We start from the raw sequence: 24,322 nt of genomic DNA, 5'->3' as shown, positions 1-24,322 counted from the left end.
ACCTGATTTTGTAACAGATAATTTGTAGAATCTGTTTTACTTCTGGTTTTCAGTAATTGTTTTTCAGTAGCCGTTTTTAAAGGACTTCTATTTGATATTCTGCTGTGCTTCTTGTTATCAATAAGTTACACAGTTTGAAATCAACTTTCAAGACATGTATTTTTGTAGAATTTATCAGAATTTAGTTAGCCGAATCAGATTTGACTATTTAATACAAAGATTAAAAAAAATCTTCAGCCTGCACTCCTCTTCGGTGGACGGCAGCATCTGGTGTAGCTCAAGTCCAAATATTTGCTTCACGCCACAAATTTTGCTGCTGAAAAGTTTAGAAGTGATGGCCACAGGATGGATGAGGGGAGGGAGAGGAAAAAGTCAGAGGAAAAAAAGGAATGAAGTGTAAAGGGAGGACGAAGTATGAAGTGGAAAGTAGGATAAAGGAAAGATAAGAAAAAGAGTGGGATGGACAGGGAGAAAGATGAAGAGGTGGAAGCAGAGAGAGAGAGGGAGATAGTTCACACGAGGGGGACAGAAAAGAAACCCGTCTCTTTCTGTCTCCCCATTAAGTTTCACAAATTAAAGTGGAATCATCTTGAAATATTTAAAGGTTAGATGAATGTCGATAATGGATCTCGACAACCATTAAGCTGTAATTGCTCTCTAATGTAGTTAGTGAAAGACATGGGATACAATTTTGCAGCACACACAGGGTGGGTGGGGTAAGGGGGGTGAGAGAGAGGTTGTTTTGTTATTTATTGACTTTAGTCACAGCCTCTGATTTAAACCAGAGCTGTTGTTCTCCACATTAAGCCTTAATAAGGCAAAAACAGAGCATGATTAACTATTCAGAGAGACAGAGGGGTGGCAGACCCCGATGGGGAACAAGAGAGAGAGGGGTTGGAGTGAGGGAAGGGATAGAGTTTAGAGAGAGACGAATAAAGAAGGTGAGACTAAGATGGAGACATTCAAAAGCACTGAGATGTTAACACCAGGCAGATGACATTTTTCACCTCACTTCTAAATGTGATGTTTCAAAATAAAAGCTTACTTACCAACAGAACTCATGAATGTTGTATTATTGTTATTGTTATAGTGGAACTGCTGCCTAACTTATATTTATATGAATAAATAACCACCCACCCAGGGGGGTCGCAAACTAATGTGATATAAAAATATTTTTTTGTCATCCAAGTTTAACAAAATATTTTGTGCGGTATGGTACAAATATCCTCCTAACTTCACACTACCAATATTTCAGTGGGGTGTTCCCTGAATAATCTGCTGTGTGATCCATCCGGGAGCAATTTGTAACATGAGGAGGCTTCTTGGGGTGTCAGTTTTTTTTAGTTGAACACACAGTGACAGGTCAGGATGTGATTTCTGAATTTCAGTACCCTCAGCAGCTGGTGGAGTGTTAGCGTCCCTGAACAACCTGTTCAACCTGCCGGGCCTCTCTATCTAAGTGTTATGGGATAAAACAGAATTAGGAGTCATTTCCACCTAAATATATGTTGAGGACATTGTGATGTAAAAATATGACAGAGCTTTTGAAATATCCATGAAGGCAGCATTTGTTGTTCCTCTGATGGAAGTGAACACTCTTCTTCTTCGGAAATCTCATCAACAAGTGCAGAGAGGCTGAGAGAATGTCTGCGGGCGCTGTCTGTGTGTGTGTGTGTTGTGTTACTTGCTCTGTGTGGGTGCTGTTCAGTCTAAGAGTGTGTGTGTGTGTGTGTGTGTGTGTGTGTGTGTGTGTGTGTCGCTGCAACTTTGGACCCATGCAGACATGCTAACTTGTTAGCAGCTTTTCACTCCTTGTTTCCAGAAAAGGAGGTGCCATCCAGGTGGCAATCCCATGATGCACCTCTCTCCAGTCGACGTTAAAGGTCGCCATTGGTAACAACCTCATCAAGGGAGAGAACAGAGAATATGCATTTTACAGTGGGGGGTGTATCGTTCTCCGTCACTCAGTGGCACTTTTAAATAATCACAAGCAAACACTCATCAGTATTTAATCACAAGTGATTATCATCTCAATTCATGTCAGATTTCCCAGCAATTCCCAACCACAGTTAACAGTGTCTTTGTATATAAAAACAGATTAAGACAAAGAGGAAAATGCATACATTTGTATGTATCAAAAGAATTAAAAAGGAAAGGGCATATGAAGGCCTACTGGTTTTCTGTATTTAAATAATTGACTGAAGTGACACAACAAGCAGAAACTGGTTAATTCCCAATAAATTAAGAAAATATGTGCGTATTAGGTGGGTAGGTTGATTAAAAGTCAATGATATCTTTTAATTAACCTTCCCAACACCCAACACAATACATACTAATGCTGTATTGTTGATAATATGCATACTGAGTGTACACATAAGAAGTGATATTCTAAAGTCATGTTTGTGATAAAAGTTCTGATTGACATGAAGGAGACAGCAGGGGCCCAGGGCAGCAAAGCCAGGACCTGCGATGCACTAGTATCTAATTGGGAGCAAATATCTTCAGCCGGCGTCCACAGTTTTGAACTGACATGTTCAATAATCATGGTGTGGCGTGGGTGTAATATTTTTTTGGCCATGTAGTGCAGTAGCATGGGAGAGGAGGAGGTGCTGATTCTCTCTCTTCATGTCTCTTGTTGACAGACTTTTAAATAATTACTGGAAGAGAGAAACAGAAAAACACATTAGTTTCAGTTTCATTTATAATCACTGTGTGCAGTGCTGGTACATTAACCACAGGGAGTTTTTCTTTCTTATCGGTCTTTATGCATTCACGTTTTTTTATCGTTGATCAGTGAAAACAGTGTGCAGATATCAGTCAATATGAAAACTAACACATTTAAATTAGTATTGCAATTGATAATCAAATAGTTAATTGACAGCAAAATAATCAAGGACTAAATTGAGAATTGGTAAATTATTCGTCACTGAAGAATGTCTTTGGTTCCAGCTTGTGTGAAGAGCTGCTATTTGTCTCAGTTTTTTGTCATTGTACATAAAATCTTTTGAACTGTTGGTCACACAAAACAAGAAATCTGAAAATGTCACCCTGACAGTTGGAACAACAACACCAGCCTGCCACCTCTGCTTCCGCTCTGTAGTACAGATGGCAGGCATAGGTTAACTTGAAGCAAAATTGCAGGTTTCATCCCGACTCATTCATTGTGTCTGCATCCATATATACTGTATGTGTGTGTGTATGTACAGTATATATTTATATATACTGTATATATATACTGTATGTATATACTGTACCTCATATTGTATATACAGTATATCCCATCAGCCTCAACTAGTATTTGTGTAAGAGTCCTTAGCATGCTAACACGAAGACAAATTAACTTATGAACATGATAAACATGAAACATATTTAGTAGTAGCATTGTTATTGTGAACTTTTTAGTGTGCTGACGTTGCCTTTTTTACTTAAAGGTCCATTTGCATCCATGTCTGTTAGGGCCAAATAATCATTCAGTTGATTTAATTAAAGTTCTTAGTTTTTTCCGCGGTGTGTGCATTAACTTGACGGACAGCAAGAGTGCACTGAGCATCATTACAGACTTTGTTTATTCTTAGTCAGGGATATGCATCCTTATCCCTCGTGTTCTGGGATTATTTCCTTCAGCTGGTTGAATCGTGTTCTCATTGGAAAAGAACCGTTAAGAGGATGGAGAGAAGAATATTCAGCATAGAGAAAGAAAGTGAAGTGAAGGAGGAATCAGTTTAAATGAGCTGTTGTGAAGTTTTGGCGTGCAGGTTGTAGGTCTTTTCTTGACAGAGGACTGCGTGTGACTGATTTCTCAGTAAATGCTGCTAATGCCGTGTTGGTTTCAGTGGTCATCTATTATTAGCAGGTTGGACCAGAGCTGATAGAATTCACCTGAGCCCCACTTTCACTTCCCCATCACCGCCACAAACCAATTGCTACGTAACTAATGCACAGGGCTCTTCCTGTACAGGTGCATGTGGTTAGTGTGTGAGTGTGCGGCTATTTTTAATCCCATCCCAACCGCAAAGATTCATGACACCCAAATTTATCATGTCAGACTGTGGTAGCCACTGCAGCAGCAGCAGCCAGACATTTATTTTGCACATTTACTGAACCAAAGTCTCACCACTGTTTCGATCTGACATGAAATAATCATAATGGATGTAGTAGAAATGTAGAGATGTATTTGATGACTTTATTTTCAGTTTGGTAGCTATGTGCGAGCCATGTTTGGAGTGTAACAGCATAGCGTACACAATAAACCTTAAGATGCAAGATGGGTGTGAAAGAACTAACCATGTAGTTGTTCCTTAAGTTCGCTTAGAGAAAAGGTGTATTAAAAATGTAAAATACATTTATTTTATTTTGTTTAAAATGTTACTAGTTGGAATATTTTTTTTTTTTTATTAGATGTATTCGGTTATTCAGCCTCTATTTACATAGGGTGGTTTTACTGCATGAATGAAAATTACAAAGGTCTCAGACTCAGCTTTCTAAACCATAGATAAGCAATTACGATAGAATCGTAAAAGGACATATCAAATCCATCCATCCACCCATCCATCCATCCATCCATCCATCCATCCATCCATCCATCCATCATCTTCTGCTTATCCGGGGTCGGGTCGCGGTGGCAGCGGCCAAGCAAGCTGACCCAGACTTCCCTCTCCCCCACAACAATTTCCAGCTCATACTGGGGGATCCCGAGGCATTCCCAGGCCAGCCGGTAGATATAATCCCTCCAGTGTGTCCTGGGTCTTCCCCGGGGTCTCCTGCCAGTTGGGCGTGCCCGGCAAACCTCCACAGGCAAATACAATAAAAAGGGATAAATGCCAAGCTAACCTTAAGATAAAACAAAAAGGGATAAATGCCAAGCTAACCTTAAGATGTATACTTCACTCAAATAGTGTGTACAGGTGTAGTCGGTGGAAATGAAACTTTGAAAGAAATTAATCAATCCGTTTTTAGATCCTGCTGCAGACTATTCCATCGTGTGAGAGGGGTAAAACATTTAAAGGCATTTTCAGAATGCTTTTAGTTTTCTTAAATTAGGAAATTCAAGGTTTAGTTAGCAATGATTTTGCCAAAACTGCAGAAGAGATGCTTTTTAAATATATATGAAAGAGTGCTAATCCCGTTTGGCTGATAGTGAGAGCCAACCTTTGCTGTTTCACAAGTCACAGAGAAGAGTTCTACGGCATTCACCTGTTACGAACCTTAAAGCCAGGCATATCGTGATGTTTGATGAAGTACCAAAGTGCACATTAAACATACATGCATTTGCACGCACACGTGAAAAGTTGTGGCATGTTTTTAAGCTTGTGTACCCACTGTGGTGGCAAGAGTACACACAATAGTTAATGGTTAGTCTAGATATTGTCATCACTTTAATTAGATAAAATCAACAATATAAAGATACTATTTTTAACAGATGTTCTAGATTACTCTTCTAACATGTTTATGTCCAATTTCAGCCACAACACATTCCTGCAAATGTTTCACAATAAAAGCTTTGTTAAGAAATTAAGGGTATTTGTCGTTGAAATGCGAGAGGGCTTTATTTTGCAACAGTACAGGAAGCGTTGAGTTCGTATAAATGCATAATGCAATTATGCATTTATCTGCGTTTATGCATTTGGACTGCCACTTTAACAGTCCAAACAGTAGCTGATCAATACGAGGCTTCAAGTTGTGAACCAATCAATACACCTTTAATGTCAATTGAAGAACATTGACTATTGCATTTGTTTTTATTAGCTCTCTTGCTGACATATGATTCAACCCAGTATCACGGCAAAGCGTGAAATAAACACGCCTGTCCGCTACAGCAAAACATGAGAGCAATTCTTTAGGTCGTCTATGTTTAAAAGTTACAGATTTTGAAAGCAGGAAACTTACACGCACTTAAATGTCGTGAAGGATGGATTGGTGGCATTGGGCACAGTCTGCCATGAAGGAAGAGCAATTTCAAATCCAGGAGGTGACAACCTTTTTATTGAGTTGATTTTGTTTCCTAACCCCAACCATGTTCTTTTTCCTAACCCTAATCATGTTGTCACTTGTGTGCTTCGGCAGCACTACACTCATGCTCAGCGATCTATAACGAAGGTTTGAAGGGTAGATGGAGTAGCATACATGAGTAAAATTACCATCAATGAATCAACAATCAATCTACAAGATGACCTAAAAATCATCTTCTAAATTGCTGAAATTGATGAAGTTGAAGAAATACTGTCATAGTCATCAGGTTTTTTTTACAAACAGGCAAATGCAGTTTGTACTGTATTTACCTCCAAAGGGAACACCAGCTTCAGTGCAGGCAGTCAGTGTATAGTAAGTTTATTAGAGGTTTTTTTCCTGGAAACTGCTGCTTGCTGCTGTTGGAAACAAAGCTGACCAAATCCACAACTTAACAATACAGTTAAGGTGCCATAAAAACAAAACTATTAACTAAAAGAGTCTAAAATATAAATTTTAATCAGGGGGACTGCCATGCCATGGTTTTCAAGAATTTCTTTAAATCAACTCTATAAAGGGTTCATCTTGTAAAGGTTATATATATATATAAAAAAAAAAAAGATCCTCTATTGATGTCTGTCTGCTATTTGTTTCATAAGAGCATTTGTCACATTTTCCAGAAGTTGACTTCTTATTTTGGAGTGATCCTTGCTGGTTACTCAGAGGTATCAGCAGGAGAGCCATGACTGGAGGACGAGAGCAGAGGAAGAGCTGATAGGAGTTGAACCCCTCTGGCTTGACGCTCAGTCATGTTTACACTTGACGACATGACGCCATGAATGGGAGGGGGGGAGGCGGAAGATAAAAAGAAAGAAAGTAAAGAGGGAGGGAGAGATAAAGGGAGAAGTAGAGGGAGAGCAGACGGAGCAGGGAGGAAGGTGAGGGAGCAAGGAGAAGAAAGGAAAGAGGAGGAATAAAAGGAGGACAGGTTGTTTTTAATGTTAATGAAATCAGATAAAGGTGTGATGCAGTATGTACATTGTCAGTGTGACACTCAGATGTCACTTATAACCTATAAATCTCACCCTGAAGTTTAATCTAAGGATTTAGTGAAGCAAAACATTGAGATTCAGGAGTGTTTGCATTCATTACAAATAATGCAGGACAAGTACTGTTCACAATTGAGTTTCAGTACAACATCATTGTGATGGGAGATTTGGGGATTTTGGGTGCAGTTGCACCAACATTTTTATTCCACAAACCATAAAATGCATTGAGGTATTTTTTCTTTCTTGGCTAACTACTGTTGGGAATCCTTTATCGATTGATCACTGTAAGAAGGACTACCAAGGATTAGCAAGACCAAATGAAAGTCATTTGAACACCACATTTGCATCTTTATTAGCTGTTGTGTGAACCTAAATCCCCAAAATCTGTCTCTTGCCGTGTCGGCAAATGCATCTTTTTCATATTAGACTTTGTAGCTTGTCATGCAGGTGAATATAGTTCAAATGTTTGGCTGCATTTCATTGATACATGCCATGAATTTTTTTTTACATATGTTACCAGCACAAAACTACCGGAGGGTTTAAAGTGTTGGTTGCACTGGAACTTCATCAGCAGTTCTTAATTGCAGTGATATTCTATATTGCAGTGCAGTTTACAGTACTTTTAAATTTTTAGAAATATTCTTATTTTACTCACTTGTTTAGAGTCGCATGAGTGCTTATTAACTGTGGAGCTCAAGCTAGAAGTGGATGAGCTTAGTTTAGCATAAAGACTGAAACCGTGGGGTGGGAGCTGTCTGGGCTCTGTTAGAAAATACACCTACCAGATCCTCTAAAGTTCACTAATGAGCAGGCTGCATTTTGTTTTGGGTTTGTACTTGTGTGTACTTGTACTTTACTTACACATTTCCAGTTTTTCTAAACATTATGACTCTCTTATTTTAATTTAGTCACTGATTTCTGTGCTTATGTAGATTTTAATACTGCCTTATTCATAGGCAGTAGTAAAAAAAAAGTACAACAGCATGCACATTGGCCAATTTGGAAATTAGGAAATATTCAAGCTACATTTTGCTGACATTTCAGTGCACAGTCTTTAGTACATTTGAAGATAGTCTTTGAGGCAACACTTCTCCCCAGAGTTGCAGTGCAGTTACCAGAGTACTTATGTTGCCTGCGAAGCTTTGCCTTAAAGGTAAAGTCAGGAAGCACAAGTCTCCGTGCTCAGTAAACTCCATATATTACATGAATGGCTGTAACATGATTGACTGCAGCTACTCTGCAAGATGTGCACTGATCAGAGGTGGGTAAATACTGTATACTAGTGTATACGCACCACTACACCTCTGCTGAAAGGTTGTGAGGAGGTCCACACAAGGAATTGTTTTTGTGTGTGAAGCTGCAGAAATCACAAAAGTAATGCGTTGGAAATGTTCATTACCTCATAAAGGAAACATCCCAGTTAGCTCATATTGCAGAATTAGCTGTTCGTTGCAGTGATCTGTTCATTGAGGGCGGCACGGTGGTGCAGTGGTTAGCACTGTCACCTCACAGCAAAAAAGGTTCCGGGTTCGAATCCAGTCCTGGGCCTTTCTTTGCGGAGTTTGCATGTTCTCCCTGTGCTTGCGTGGGTTCTCTCCGGGTTCTCCGGCTTCCTCCCATCATCCAAAAACATGCACCTCAGGTCAGGTTACCTGGCGCCGCGCTAGTGGCAGCCTGCTGCAGCAGCTCCCCCCTGAGAGCCCCCCTGCTGTAATGAAGAAATTTCCCCTCGGGGATTAATAAAGTGTATAAAATACAAATAAAATAAAAAATAGCCCGGGAGTTTTTATGGTGCAAAGTATTCAAAGTTATGAACCTGGAAGAAAAGCTTGTTTTAAAGTGCGGCCGCTGTGTGAATTCATTATAATGTGTTATGATATAATTGGTTTAAAAAAATAAAAACAGCCCTCAATGTGCAGTGTCTTTTAGAGATCCAGTATAGATGATGCTTATTAAATCACAGTTTGTTATGAGCGAATGTCTAACATGGGATTAGTTAACCAATGTTTCCACTTCTAGCACATGTAGTGTCTGATATGTTTGTGGAAACAGCAAGATTTTGACACTATTGCAGCCTTTAATATTTGTCTGTGCATTCATGAGCAACTGGAAATTGGGAAAGTTTCAACCTCCAAGTGGTAGAATGCATCTGAACCCCTGTAGAACTGGGAATAACTCACAAGGAAAGTAGGAGGTTTTTGAGAACTCTGAGAAGTAGTTTTGACGTCACTTCACATGACAGCGTCGTTGAAAGGAAAAATATACTTGCTCCAAGGCAAAATATCTGGAATTGGCTGGCCGGGCCTACCTATTTAGCAGTACATCAAAATGTACCAATGTATAGTAAAATAATATTGACTTATTGAGCTCCATTTTCATCCTTCTGTTATTTACATAGATGATAACAAGGTTGTTTGCCAATTTGTTTTTATTCTGACAGGGGAAATAGAACACATTTTCGGGGGGCAGTCATGTTGCCTGCTTGTGCGCACTTTCAACCAGGAAATGGGACGTTCCCAAATGGGAACTCTCCCAATTTCTAGCTGCTTGAAGACACAATAACATTGCTACTCACTCACGTTTGTCACTAGAATCCCATGCTAGCTAATGATGCGTTCATAAGCAACTGGGAATTGGGAAAGTTCCTACCTCCCAGTGGAAGAATAAACCTGTGGAACTGAGAATATCCCCTACTAAGAAGTTTGGAGGGTTTTGAGATCTGAGAAGTAAGTTTGATGTCAGCTGACATGGCTGAGTTTGTTGTAAAAGTAAGAAATCTATATCTTTGATGCACAAAATAAAGTGAAATATTCAGACTTGGTTAGCCTAGCCTTTCCTACTTTGATAGCTGTTAAATGTTAACTACGAAAAACTAAATTATATCAAAAAGTATAGAAATGTTGAGTGCATATCATATTGACCTCCTGAGCTCAATTTTGTCCCTGTGTTGGTTTTATTGGATAGATGACGAGATTGTTTGTTATTTGTCTGTTTTTTGACAGTAGAAATGGAGCTTGTTGGCTGTCCTCGTGAAAACACTCAACTGCCAGAACGCCCAATAGCAATGCTAGCTCACTACCAAATGTATGAAGAATAAGTTCAACAAAAAATAAAAGTTGAAAGGTTGAATTATTGTTCAAGTCATTCGGGTTGTTTTTATTTGGGCAGAGATGTCCAAATTTAAATCTGAGCCTTTTATTTCACCAATAAGATGAAACAGGTAATCAGAATGATCCTAATTCTTTTGTGTTTATACAGCAAGTGGTTGGAGGGAGGAATGGCCACTTTAGTGTTGTTGTTAAAAAAAGAATAAGGAACAAGAAGATTGTGCTGTGTTATTTATTTTCCCTGATAATTAAAAACAGGTGTTCAGGTACAATTCTCTGAGCTTGTTTAACACTTCCTGATTTACTTTTAGGCCCCTTTGCCCTTGTTGAGAGACAATTTTGCTTCTCTTCATCCAACCCTCTGGACTTTGTCCAGTTTCCCCCCCCTCCCCCCCACCCCGCCTTCTTTTTCTGTATGATTAAGCTCTCATGTCCCTCTGCTTGCATTTGCTCTAAGCTGGCAGGTGTCTACGAGATAGAGTTTTAGAAAGCCGACAAACAGAAAAACCTCCGCAGAGAGAAAGAAGCCTTAATTGAATTGTCAAACACAAATCTACCCAGAGATTCAGTTTGACAAAAACTCATCCGAAACACTGCCTGTCTGTCTCTGTGTTTTTGGTGGTTGCGTTCACTAAGTCTCGTCATGGGGAATCCAGGCAGGAGATGAAAAATAACTCACGACACAAGTGTTTGTCCTAAGGGTTTGACAAAAACTGTAAACTTTGAGTTGTGTTCCTGTCACTTTAATTGTTACAAAGGCTGCGAAGCCTATTGAACTTTGAAATGTCTTTTAACTGTCATTTTAGCTACTATAATCACAGTTGCAAAAGTCAACTTGGAAGTACTGAGGATTACACATTTTATATTGTGTAGTGTTTATCTGAACCAAGATCAGTTCAATGACTTACTAACCTGAGGGGGGAAGGAGCAGTGTAACTAATTTACATTTGGCCATGCCAAAACCAAGACAGATTGTGTTTAGATGTGTGATCTGGCAAACAGAGAGGCATATATTTGCACAGTTTAGGATGCAGGTAGAATGCTATAATGCTACATCATAAGCTTATCATTCATGACAGCTGTAACTCTTGGCTCTCTTTCAGGTCTTCGATCTGGTTCATTTCTGCATAAAGCTGCTGGGACACACTGTGAACTGGTTTTTGGTTGTTATTAATAAACTTCCTTTGTGGCAGTAAAACACACGACACAAGTCTGTCGGATCTTCTGTAAATTAAACTGGGCTAACCAAACACTGAAAAGGCTCAGTAGCCTAGCAACAACAAGGCTACAAACAGCCCATTATGTAACGCTTTCTGTAAATGACCGGGTTTCACCGGTAAGCTATCCATTCAAAAACAAAATCTGATGTTATGAAGGTGCAAGTATCTAATCCTCAAATATAAGTTGACCCCACTTTTTCAAACCTCATTTCCGGGGGGGGACATCCTCCTATATTCAAATCTTTATACTTCAATCATCATGAAGCCTGGTAAAACCTAAAATGGATAGAATCAAATTTGTGATCTTGCCATCACAGATGCAGATAGTGTAAATGTATTTGTTTGGAGAAAATTGTAAATGGAGCCTGTTTTACAAAAAAAAATCCTTTTGCAAGACCAAAATGTCCTTACTGTACAAAAAGCAAACTTTAATTGCAATTCTTTGATAGGATACCCACTTCACAAAAGTTGGAAATCTCGATACCTGTAGATATTTACCTAATTTACATAAAGGACACACAGCTTTCCACATTAGCACTGAATGTTAGCATTGAATGCTAATTGCAAGGTGCGGAAATGTGCGGTTTTTAGCCTGGGATTATCATACACAAATTGACTTTGTGAATATATGCACCTTGATCATGTCCGAATGAGGATTGCGTACATTTGTAGAGCAGTTTGAAAGTATTGGAGCAGCCTTTAACCAATCGTTACTGACCACATACAGGATGTGTGCTGGTACTCTATCACTGGTCGCTGATTAGTCTAGCCCTGAGGGTCATACGGACAGGGGATGTATGCAAAAAAAAGTGAATTGTATAGTTGATACTTCATTGAAAATTGCAACATTTTAGCATCTAATACTTGAACATTTTTGATGAAGTTGGTAAAACTGATTCACAGTTTGTGAAACATCAAATGTTCTACTCATTACTCCACATTCATGACACTATTAAACCAGTAACCACTTCAATAAACTCTGTTTACTTTTTTTTTTCTGCTTACAACTACTTTCCAGTCAGCCTTTGGCTCTGTGCCTTCATCTACATTGTTCTCACTTAGTCTTTATAAAAGTTTCGCTAACTCTGCTGCTTTTTAGCTTCTGACCAGTTTGCACACAGATTTTTTTCCTTTTTTTTCGTGAGTTTCCTTTTGTTCCTCTGGTTGTGATGGTGTGTAGAGATCTAAGCCACAGTTGGCTCAGCTTCACATGGGCCTGTGTGGAGAGACGAGGGGGTTTGTCAAAGGAATCGCCCGCGCCGCTTATTCTTCGTACACCACAGAGATGGGAAAAAAAAACAAAAAACAAAAAGGAACGGCCTTCTTATTATCAATATTAATCTCTTTTTGGAAAGGCATCTGTGGGCTCTGAAGCTCGGCTGTCTTTAAAAAAACACGTAACACGGCTTATTCAAGAAAGCCATGTTTGAACTTGCTAATATTTTTTCTCTTACTTTTTCCGTCTCCCCCCCTTCCTCTCTTTCTGTCTACATGAGCTATTCTCTCTCTTCATTTAGCATGCCATTAGCTCTCCAAGCTGTTATTTGTTTTCTTGCTTTAATGTGCTTTTTCTGAACAAAACAGCAAAAAACAAGCAATGAAAAAAAAAAGTGACTGAAATATAAAGCAATACAATGTTTTTTTTTTTTTCATGTGTGTCTTAGTTTCTGTGAATGTATGTGGTTGCATGGTTTGCAAATGTTTGCCTGTGTGTGTGTGTGTGTGTGTGTGTGTGTGTGTGTGTGTGTGTGTGGTGTGTGTGTGTGTGTGTGTGTGTGTGTGTGTGTGTGTGTGCGTGCGCGTGCGTGTGTGTGAGGGCACTGGCACTACACTTACTTGGGTCCAGATGTTCTAATTATAGAACAGCTCTGCTGCCTAATGACAGGAAACACTGGCCTGTGTGTGTGTGTGTGTGTGTGTGTGTATTTGTGCATTTGCTGAATGTGAAACATGAATGAAATTCTCATCATTAACCTCTTGAACCCCAATTCCCTCCTTAAATTTTCCCTCAAGTAGCTTTAAAGTTTAGGAAAGCGACACATACGTTTTTACATTGTATACATACTGTTCCATAGCTGTTCCACATTTGCTGTGTTGATGACTTTCACTGGCAAGATATGCTACTTATACTTCCAATGAAAAGTTTAAAAGGTTTCAAAATGATAGCTGATAGCCAAGGTAACTGTGGTTGTTTTCTGCGGCTACAATGACCAGATGTCCTCTAAACGCCTCATCTGGAAGTTTTTGGTTAATGCTACAATTTGCTGATGTCCTGTAAACGCCTCACATGTAAACGTTGGTTTGCCAGCTCCACACAGAAAAGCCTCCTGTAACTGAAGCGCACCCCACTCAGACAGTTGTGTGGCCCAAAATTACTTTGAAAAGAATGACGTGTTTTAATGTAAGATTTAAGCTACATAAATTGAAACTGCACTCGAGACGGGTTTGATAACTTCTGTGGCTCACTGACAGCGATGACGTTTACTTGTACATAATTGGAGCCAGAGTTATGCATTTTAAAATGAAAACGTGTTGGTGGAGCATAGGTATAAAAATTTGTTACCAAATTAGAAGACATTTTTAATGCAAGATACTTCCAAGTTGGTCCGTCATAAAACCTAAATATAACTAACCGATACTTTTTTCAGGACCTTAGTTTGAAAAATGTAAAAAAAAAATTCTACATGACCTCTTTTAATTAAGAATAGTAGCTAATGTCCAGTGCTAATAGTCTCACAGCAAACAGTCATACAACTTTGAGATCTTCAAGTTGTGCTCAGTCTTATCTGGTTGGGTGAGGTCTTGTTGGGTCTTGGGCCTGCATGTCAGTATAGCCATCAACCGAGGGCCCAAATGGACCCAGGTGTATGAACTCCTTCCATTTCCAATTGCTTTTATTGTACATAGATATAGGACTTTCCGTTTTGTGTTGTAACTTTGTCGTTCAGCCACTGTGATCAGTTTTTTTTAGTTCCTATGACTCTACATTTGCTCTTTCTCATCATGGTTGCTTGTTAATCGATCAAATTAATCATATTGCTGTCAGAGGTCTCTGTGTGTTCAGCCCTGTTTGTTTTGGATTGCTTCTGCTCGTCCTTCAGTCTGTATGGGTGGGGTCTGGTCACCTCACACCAAGTCTCACTTTTTTTGTTCAAATTAATGTATGTACGTTGAGTATGGATATAGTCTCGTGCAGTGCCATTTCAGATCTAGTTCAAGCTTACTAGTCTTTATAAGATACCTAACACAGCACAGTTTGGATTTAAATCAGTAACTATCTGCTCAAGCAATCAATAAATCGGATTATGCATCTGATTAGATAGTCAATGCCAACTCAGTTCTCAGTTTTTCACACTCTTTAGGAAATTAGGGTTCAACAATCAGCCACATGAAGTTCAGGACTTTGACTCCAGTGTTAACATCTACAACCTCGTCACTTAGAAATTCCTGCAAATATGTTTGGAAGGAAGCATATGTTAAAGTATACAAAATATTTTTAAAGAACAAAGCAATGAAATGTTTATCTAAATGTATCTGCAAAATGTTTCCCTACAGTATCGGCTCACAGCAACTAAAGTATGATAAAAGTCTGTTTCTGATTCGAGTATGTTCTGATTGTCACAGCGCCTTTTTTAAATTGGTGAAAACCCATTAAAATTAAAGCATGAGCGTTTTCTGCATAATTTAAAACATCATTCTGTGTACATAACATTGTCTAAAAAATATATTTTCCACTTTAATCAATCCTCACTTTAATTACATATTAAGTTCTGATGAAAGCTTGTGGCTGTCTTATCTGGGCCATGAGTTCTGATCCACAAGTCTCTGCATTACACCATGTTCTTATAAGTATTCATGTTATGTTGATTCTGCCCACATTATCATCAAATGTCAATGTGCTAATTAGAAAGGGGAGGCTGTTGTACTTGGCTGTCGGAGCAAACATGGCACCCAGGTCAAGGACAGCAATGGCATGGAAAAGCATCATTCATCATTTTTTTTTTTTTTTTTTTTTTTATTTCAACCTGAAAATACATCACCATATTCAGTCAGAAGCACCTCTACAACCTTCATCCCAAAATGACCCACACTATTGATAAGAGATATTTGGGAGAATTTTACTTCAACTAAAATTGACACTTTTACTTCCTCCTCAACAATACTTTAAATTAGAGCGTAAATTGCAGCCTTATTGAAATAATGTAATTAAAACTGTTTTAAGAATGATCAACTCTACTAAACTTGATGCAACAGATAAAACACAACACATTTATTTTTGTCGAAGTACAAGGCAGCCACTTCATGAAATGTTGTGCATTCTGCAACCTTTGAAACATGGCGGCCGGTCCCAGTCTGTACTGGGACCTCTGGGGTGAAAAGGGTTGAAAGAGGTAAAACTAATTTGGGTGAATTTATGCCTCAGAGTGAGTTTGTGTACCTCACATTTCAATCACAATGTATGTTGCATGTTTATACACCTCAAGGTGATGTGTTTTTTTTCTCATCCAGACAGGATGTGTAGACACAGATGATATGTTAATGTCAGGTATAAACTGGGTCACATAGCCACTTGTCGATCTAACTTGGTTAAATATTTTAATGTATTCTTGTAGCCTCAAAATGTTCTTGGAAAAACAATATTGTGTATTTTTTCAATACAAAATATAAAAGTGAATAGACCCTCTGACAGGCGTTTGTAGGTTTTAATCAGTCAGTTCTTATGTTTTGTGACCTTTGGGCTATTGAACAACCAAACTTTCTCTCAACAAAAACCCCAAACTCAAATCTGGAGACCCAATAACCGCCAATCATGGATGGAGTTTTGTCTTCCATCCACAGAAACCTATTATTGTATCAGATACATGCTGTTCAGTAGTCACCCCAATGATGGTCATTCTTGTCCTCTCCCAGTTTCTATGGTAACAAGATGTCAATAGATTTGGCATCTCCATCCTCATCCCCAACTGTCCTCTCGATCAGAGCTCTGTATCCACGGAGACGGGAGGAGAGGATGATTTTTTTTTTTCAAGCTTTGCTTATCAAAGTTCAGATGGAGTTGCCATCTGCTGCCGTGCCTTGCTCAAAGGCTCCACAGGCAGGTCCCAAGAGAGGATGTTTTCTCTGTCAGTCCCAGGAATGCTTCTCTGACCCTGATGTCTTGGTGTTAGGAAGGGAAAGTATGTAGGTAAAGTGAAGGTGAGTTAAAAGGAAAGAAGAGAGGAAGGGGGAGATGAAGTTGAAAAGAAATGTGGCGTAAGAATGCCAAGAGCAGGGGAGACATGAGTGAGGACTGAAGGAGAGATGAACATTGAGAAGGAAAAAAGGGAGAGAATGTGAAAGAAAGCACTTACAGTCAGAAAAGGAGGGAGTGGCAAATGAAAGATAAAATGAATAAAAGAAGTATTAAAAAGAACTAAAATAAAGAAAGTGTGAAGGAGAGAACATAAGATTAGAAGAGTAAAGTAGACAGAGATACACTGAGAGATAGAATAGCTTCAAGAGATTGAATGGGAGGAAATAGGTTGGGAAAAAATTGGGAAAGGAGAGAAGTGATGCATAGAAAAAATAAAATATGGAAGAAGAGAGGTAACAAAAAAAGGACAGGCAGCAAAGTAAATAAAGAGGAAAGAGAAGGGAGTAATGGAAGGCAAGAAGAGAAAAAAAGGAAGAAAACCAAAAGAAGTGATAAAGGCAGAAGAGAGACAAATATGGAAAGATTGAGAGAAGAAGGAAACGAAGATGAAAAGAAGAAAAAAGGGGAAGGAGGAAATGGAGTTAAAGGAGGAGGAGGAGGAAAGAAAAGAAGGAAGCAAGGGAAAGAAAGAAAGAAAGAAAGAAAGAAAGAAAGAAAGAAAGAAAGGAAGAAAGAAAGAAAGAAAGAAAGAAGTTGAAGAGAGAGAGAACGTTCCAATAATGTAACAAAACAGGACATGGTCTACTTCCTGAATGTGACCACTACATCACTTCCTCTGCTTGTCCAGTACCCCCCCCCCCCCCCCCCCACACACACACACACACACTCACACACATGGGATTGTGGGTGTTAGACAGTTTAAGCTGCTTTAAAGGAAAAGATACAAAGATGTAATCTGACTCTTAATTCTTACTCTCATTTTAAAGAGAGAGAGTGTGTGTGTGTGTGTGTGTGTGTGTGTGTGTGTGTGTGTGTGTGTGTGTGTGTGTGTGTGTGTGTGTGTGTGTGTGTGTGTGTGTGTGTGTGATTACCCAGGTTCATAACATGAATGTAGCTCAGTGAAAGTATAAGAACCTTCCCTTTGCATTATATAAAATGAATAATTTAGATCTTTGTGTCTCTGTTGTCCTCCATTTTTTACGTCCCTCGTTCGTCCTTTATGTCACTCTTCTGAACATCACATCCTCTGTTTATCACATCTCTCCTCTTCTTTTTGCCTCTTTACTTACCTACTGTCCTTCATGTATCTCTCCTCTTCTTTTTGCCTCTTTACTTACCTACTGTCCTTCATGTATCTCTCCTCTTCTTCTTACCTATCTTTATTCTCTTCTCTTTGCTAACTAAGCCTCATCTTTCCTTTCTCTCTCCTTTCCTCATTTTCCCCCTCTCCTGTTATTCTTCCCTTCTTTCACCTCCTTGTTTCCCTTCTCCTTGTTTTCTGTCTTTATCTCTTCCCTCCTCACCTTCTATTGCCTCTCCACTCCTTGTTTCCTTTCCTTGTGTCTTCCTTACTCTCTGCTCCTGTCTACCTCTGTTAAAACCGGTACTTATTTTCTGAAAAAGAAATGTTTAGAAGTTTCAGCATTTTTCATGCGTTTTTCAAGCTGAGTTTGTTTTCTTCTTTTTATTTTGCTGTTGTTTAATCAGTGATGATACGCTGCCTCAATTTCCTGTAATTAATCCATAAATCCAAACCATCGAGAAAGTCTTTTGACACTACACACGAAGTGACCAGTGGTTTAGTTTGATCTAAAATGAGACCTTTGGCCCGAACCGGGGTCCGAGACACCTTTCACAACTGCTCTTTGGGTTCAAAGCAAATTCAAAAGTTGCAAGGTCCATAACAAACAAGGTAGGTGTGAAAGCACTCTAAGGCATCATGTCCACCAAAGCATTATTGTCTGAGCGCAGCATGTTTTTTTAAATAGTATTTTATAAAAAACCGAAGTGTGACGAGGCGCTGAGCGTTTTTCGGTGCTGAGCGTTCAGTGTTGTTCATTGCTCGCCTAGAGTTGAAAAATGTTCAACTTTGGGTAAAATGCTGCAATCTTCACTGTCAATTGTTATACAGCTGTCCAATCACAGTTCAACAGGAGCGGGACAAATACCATAAAGCCCCAACATCATATATTTTTCACCTCTGCTCATACCTCAGACAAATGGAGAGATGCTCCTCCAAACTGATTTGTGTCTTTATTGAAATGAAAGGTCTGACTTTCTAGAGCAACCCTCAAAATGCGTCTTGGTCAAACGAAACTACTCCTTGAACTGGGCTCCGTCCAACTTCAGATGTTTCCAAAATATAATGAGCCCACATAGACCGGTGGGTATGTCCTCTCTCCTTACAAGCCTCAGTCTTCTCTTCATCCAGAGCGAGTACTTTACTATGTGATGACATTTTTACACTCTTTGTGCAAAAGAAATCAAATCAAATCAAGTCAGTGGAAATGGAATGGCCGAAATAGGTTGTTGAAAAACAAATCCTAAAATATGCTGAAGTTGTCGTCGAATAACAAATATTGAATCAAGTGAAAGTAAGAGTTTAAGTGTAATAATGAGTAATCATTTGAGGTTGAGGTGTTTAAAAGGAGCTGGTTTGTCAGTTTCAGCTTGAAGATTGAAAGAAACTGCATGTAAGAGGTGAAACAAAACTCGAAAAAATATAATATAACAAATACTAATTAAAAAAAAAAACTTCAACTTTTTATTCACAACATATGTGTAGAAACAATTTAGTTTTATTTCCATTCACTTCAGTAAAGTTAGTTCTTGTGGAGCAGCATCTATTAGCTATTTGTTGAACTGCAGCACTTAAGGTCTGACAACAGATACTTACACTTTATCACTGCAAAATCAGCTACCAGAAGGTTTGGTTTGATTCTCATTTTGAGGTATAGCTATAATGTTAAGTCAATTCCAATAAATGTTGCCTTTCAGGCTGTTACAGATGGCTTCAGTCATTACCTTAGAAAAGGTAGTGTTTCCGATGTTCTCAGAAACTCCTTGATTACACAGCAGAGTATGGCAAAAAAAAGAGTGTTAGGAGTATCTTAATTGAATATGAAGGTCAGGAAATGGATTTCTTTTTTGTTCTTTTTTAAATAATTATTGCGATTCATCTGTTGTCTTTCATTAAATCTCTGTACAGAGCTTAGGTTCATGTTTCATGTGAGTGTTTTAGTCACAACGAATGAAACCAATCCTTTTTTTTTTTTTTTTTAATTTTAGGACCATTTCATTGTTTTTGTGTGTTGGATTTGAAGAAGTTCTTTTTAAAAAAAAAAAGGCAGATAACAGTTAGGACTGTTCCTGATCACCACACAGTGTTTGACGTGTGTGTGTGTGTGTGTGTTGGGGGTTGGGGCAGGCCTGTAGTTAATTATAGAGTTTGGTTTGGAGACCAGATGAGAACAGTGGGGCTATAGAGCTGACACAGGTGCACGCACACACACACACACACACACACACACACACACACACACACACACACACTTGATGTTCTCACAACATGACCACTGTCCTCATTTCTGTCAATCAGAGTCCATTTATTACAATCAACACATGTATATATCTGTGTAAGTGGGGCAGTCTTCAGTTGCCAAGATGTCACATCACATATTCTATTGGGTTGTTGCAAAAGAGCAGTCTTCATTTTACTTTTTACATTGGGCACGCTGGGAAACCTGTAACATATCGATGAAAGACTTAAATCGGTCGTTTCCATGTTTTCACCACTAAACTAGTTAATATATCTAACCCTTTCAGGAGGGTTGTGGTTAGAAACCTGGACAAGATGTTCACTCCCAGTGAAGTTTGGACACCTTCAAGTCAGTTCATTATTAAGCCCTAGCAGTTCTCCTCTTCTTATTGGTCTCCCTCCGTAGTGTTTTGTTTTGCATCAATTCGACCATTAAAGTCTGATTCATGCAGTCTCCTCCTAGCAGTCATTATTCACAGTTTTCTTGCCCATGACCCTGTAGGAACTGATATTATGAAGAAAACATTATTCTTTGCATCTAATAACTCAATTATTTCCATGTCTGGATGTTAAAGATTATTCTCCCACTGCGTTGTCTTAAACCTGATGGACGGTGTATGAATAGAGTGAGACGCTAGTCATCCTACATGGAAGTAAACACCAACAAAGGAAGTGAGCAAGCTAGTTCAGCCAGTCAACTGGAGCTGCTTCGCTCTGCATCACATGACACGCCTCGTACTCCATAATCATCTAACATACACAACCTCCCAATTGTGCGGCCATTCACTTTCAAAGACACTGCTGACCAGCGTCAGTACGGCTTCCTTCAGCCTACTCCACCAGCCTGGCACCCAGCTGCAGGGTCCGCTGTAATTTCAGTGTTTTATTTCAAAAGTAATGTGGTGCAGAATGAAATGAGGATAGAAAACAACACAAAAGATGCAAACTCTATTTAAAATCTATATATTGGTCTGCTGTGTGTTGCATGATAAGAAGTATTATATTGGTGATTTGACATGTTTCATAGACAAACTTGACGGGTCTTTATTTACGCAAATGCGAACAAAATTGTTTTTAATTTTAAATAATATAAAGAGTAGGTAGCTCAATTGTAAAAGAACGGGTACAGGCCTGTTTTTGTCCTCAGTGATCACACACACACACACACACACACACACACACACACACACACACACACACACACACACACACACACACACACACACGGGCTAACTGTATTAATAGGAGTCTGTTTTGTGTCAGGCAGGTCTTAATAGGATCAGTGTGAGAGACATGGGGCTGTCTGTCAGTCTAAGTTCATTAACTGATGATAGATAACCTGCACTGTGTGTGTGTGTGTGTGTGTGTGTGTGTGTGTGTGTGTGTGTGTGTGTGTGTGTGAGAGAGAGAGAGAGAGAGAGAGAGAGAGAGAGAGAGAGAGAGAGAGAGAGAGAGAGAGAGAGAGAGAGAGAGAGAGAAAGAGAGAGAGAGAAAGAAAGAGGTATGTATGTGTGCTTTTGGGAGTGTTTTTTACCTGCTTGTGTGTAAATTCTCTCTCTCTCTTGTGTAATTTATAGCCCTCAATCGGAGGCCTTATCAGGTGCAGGACACATGGACGCCTCCTTCTCTCCTCCTTCTCTCCTCCTCCACATCTTTCAACTTCTGCACACCAACATGTATTTCCTCTCCTCCTCTTCCTTCTCCTCCCTCTCATCCAATCTTCCTCTCCTCGTACTTTTCAATAGAGAAGGATGCTTTCTTTAATTGCTGTACCCATCATCCTCTTCCTGCGCATCTTCACCTCCACTTCTGCATGTGGATCTGCTGTCTTCAAACTTTTCTCTCCTACTTTTAATTGTTCTTCATCTTCGCCTCTCCGGTTTTCAAACAGACATTTTTTTTACTGGACAAAAATATCTATTGCCTAAGTAGTAAAACAAGGCACAAAATATGTGACTATAACACATCCCTATTACATTTTGTAGTAAATATTGATTGGCTCATTACTACTACTACTATGGATGACAGTTCCAGTGACATCTGGTTAAAACAACTCCTCTCATTCAGTACCCCAGTTAACACTTCACTGGTTTAGATTTAGTAGTGATAAATTATTTCAAGTCATTACAGTTTTTTGTTTACGTATCAGTTATTGTGATTGTGATGGTCATCATTTGTGTTCCTAAATCCGCTGGACCAACATTGTGTTCCCTAAATACCAAAAGTTAGGCATATGTAATGTGTAGATGTGTTCTCGAACATTGAGTGTTCAAAGTACGTGTTCCTTAATTTCATATCATTAACTGTCTGTTCGCTAAATCCCAACAATTGCCTGATCCTGAAATTCATCTGATAAAGTGTTTCCAAAGTTGGAAGAATTGAGTTTGCGTTCCCTAAATCAAATTGATCAAGTGTTCCCTGACAGTATTTGTTTAAAATGGCTAACAGTCATTCCATAAATCCATGCTAACTGTGGCTCCTAAGTGAATGTTCTCAAAATGTTACTGCTTTTCCTGAATCCAGTTTGATAAAATGTGATCGTCAAATCCAGCTAGTGCAAGTATGTTTCTTAAACACAACTGATGATGGTGTTTGTTTTAAATTTTCATTTTGAAGAAACAGTTATTTCCTCAACCCATATTATTGTTGAATGTATGTTAACAGCTTTTTAAATTCAGCCTGTCCCTCAATCCAATTTACCATTAAGTGTTTTCTTGTAATTTCGCTAAACCTGCATAAGTTGTATTCTATTCTGATCTCTTTTATTCTGTTGCATTCTATTGTAGAAATAGCCCAAAGGTACTTTTGTCAAGGTAGAGACTTTTGGCTTCATTCCAAAAATCGTTTTGTAACTGAGCTGGTTTATTTCTATTGTGTTAACACACACACACACACACACACACACACACACACACACACACACACACACACACACAGATAAGCTGACATTCCAAATGACTCGACAATGAATGTAAGCTGCTCACTATACACACACTGACACAAGACACAATGGAGAGCCTGTTGAAGGGAGATTTGTGTATTACAATGCATGAAACAACTGCGAATGTGTGTATTTGTGTGTGTTGGTGTGTGCGAGAGCAGTGTTTGCACATTTTATGCAATTTGGATGAACCGATCTACCTGTCATGTACAAAATATGTGTCTCTGCCTTCTGTGTCTGAGTTTTGTTTGAACTGAAATATCTTGACAACTTCTCACTGGTTTGCCATTTAATATGGTACAAATGTGTGTCGTCCCCAGAAGATGAACCCTATTGACTTTTTATGAAACCTAAAGAAGTGTTAATGTAACACACCTTGTGGTATGATGCACTTGATATTTTAGTTTTCAGTGGAATACCTCAGCAGCTTTTGAAAGTATTGCCATGAAGTTTGGTACACACGCTCATATGCCCTCTCAGGATGAATTGTGTTGATCCCCTGACTTTTCATCTGGCACCATTATCAGGTCAATTCTGACCTCACACACCGGCCTGTCAGATATACAGTAACATCCTCATGCAGTGTTGTAACACTGGGATTAGTGGTCTGCATGAGGCTTAAAGGACCATTACATTTCACAGAGGCACATTAGAGGCTCTACAATCATAGTCAATAATGTTTAATGACATTGAAAATGGATGTATAATGATTTATGCCACTGCAGTTGATTACAGACACAGTACAGTAATAATATAAAGAGTATTACGTGTTGTAGGTTCATGCTTATGGTGAAAGCGGTGAACTATATTGATTATGTGAGAAAAATGCAAATCTGAGGACTACAAATATTAGATATATTATGTATATATCTTCCATAAAATAAGTATAAATAAAAGAACAAATGAATAAAAAAAAATCAGTGGTACTAGTACAATAAATTTCATGTGGGTTACATTTCCTTGGTTATTTATTGCATTTAAAACCTGCCGCAGTGCAGTGCAACGATGCTTCACCACCTTTTATCTGTAAGTTAGGGAACATATTCACAGTTGTCTTGATCCAGTTGAAATTCATTAATTTTTTGAAGTGCTTAAACATCCAGTGTCCTCTAAACGATACACAATACAATACACAGTAAAACAAATACAAAGGTCAACGTTGTTACATTGATTTTCAAGTTGTATAGATTGATTTTACGTAACTAAAACAATAGAAATATACACTATTGTCTGTTAACAGTGAATTCACAACCTCAGTAACAGCAACAACTTTAACATGCTGGACTTTTGCATATCAGATGTTTTTTTTGTTTTTTTTAACAAATACATTTTGTGGTCATTGGTTTTAGTTTCAATTATGTTGTTCAAGATTTAATTCTTTCTATTT

The 24,322-nt window shown here is 38.7% G+C and overlaps 1 protein-coding gene across 5 annotated transcripts in view; it reads left to right on the top strand.

Moving 5' to 3' along the window:
* Window positions 1-24,322, top strand: part of tcf4 (transcription factor 4) — a 238,810-nt gene that overhangs the window by 37,439 nt on the left and 177,049 nt on the right. The window lies entirely within an intron of this gene.

The sequence above is a fragment of the Embiotoca jacksoni genome, unplaced genomic scaffold (genome assembly GCF_022577435.1).
Source record: "Embiotoca jacksoni isolate LCO1_2020_lvr unplaced genomic scaffold, fEmbJac1.0.p SCAF_10, whole genome shotgun sequence".
NCBI classification, from domain to species: domain Eukaryota; kingdom Metazoa; phylum Chordata; class Actinopteri; family Embiotocidae; genus Embiotoca; species Embiotoca jacksoni.
The sequence above is the reverse complement of the archived record's forward strand: the minus strand, read 5'-3'. Positions and strand labels throughout refer to the sequence as shown.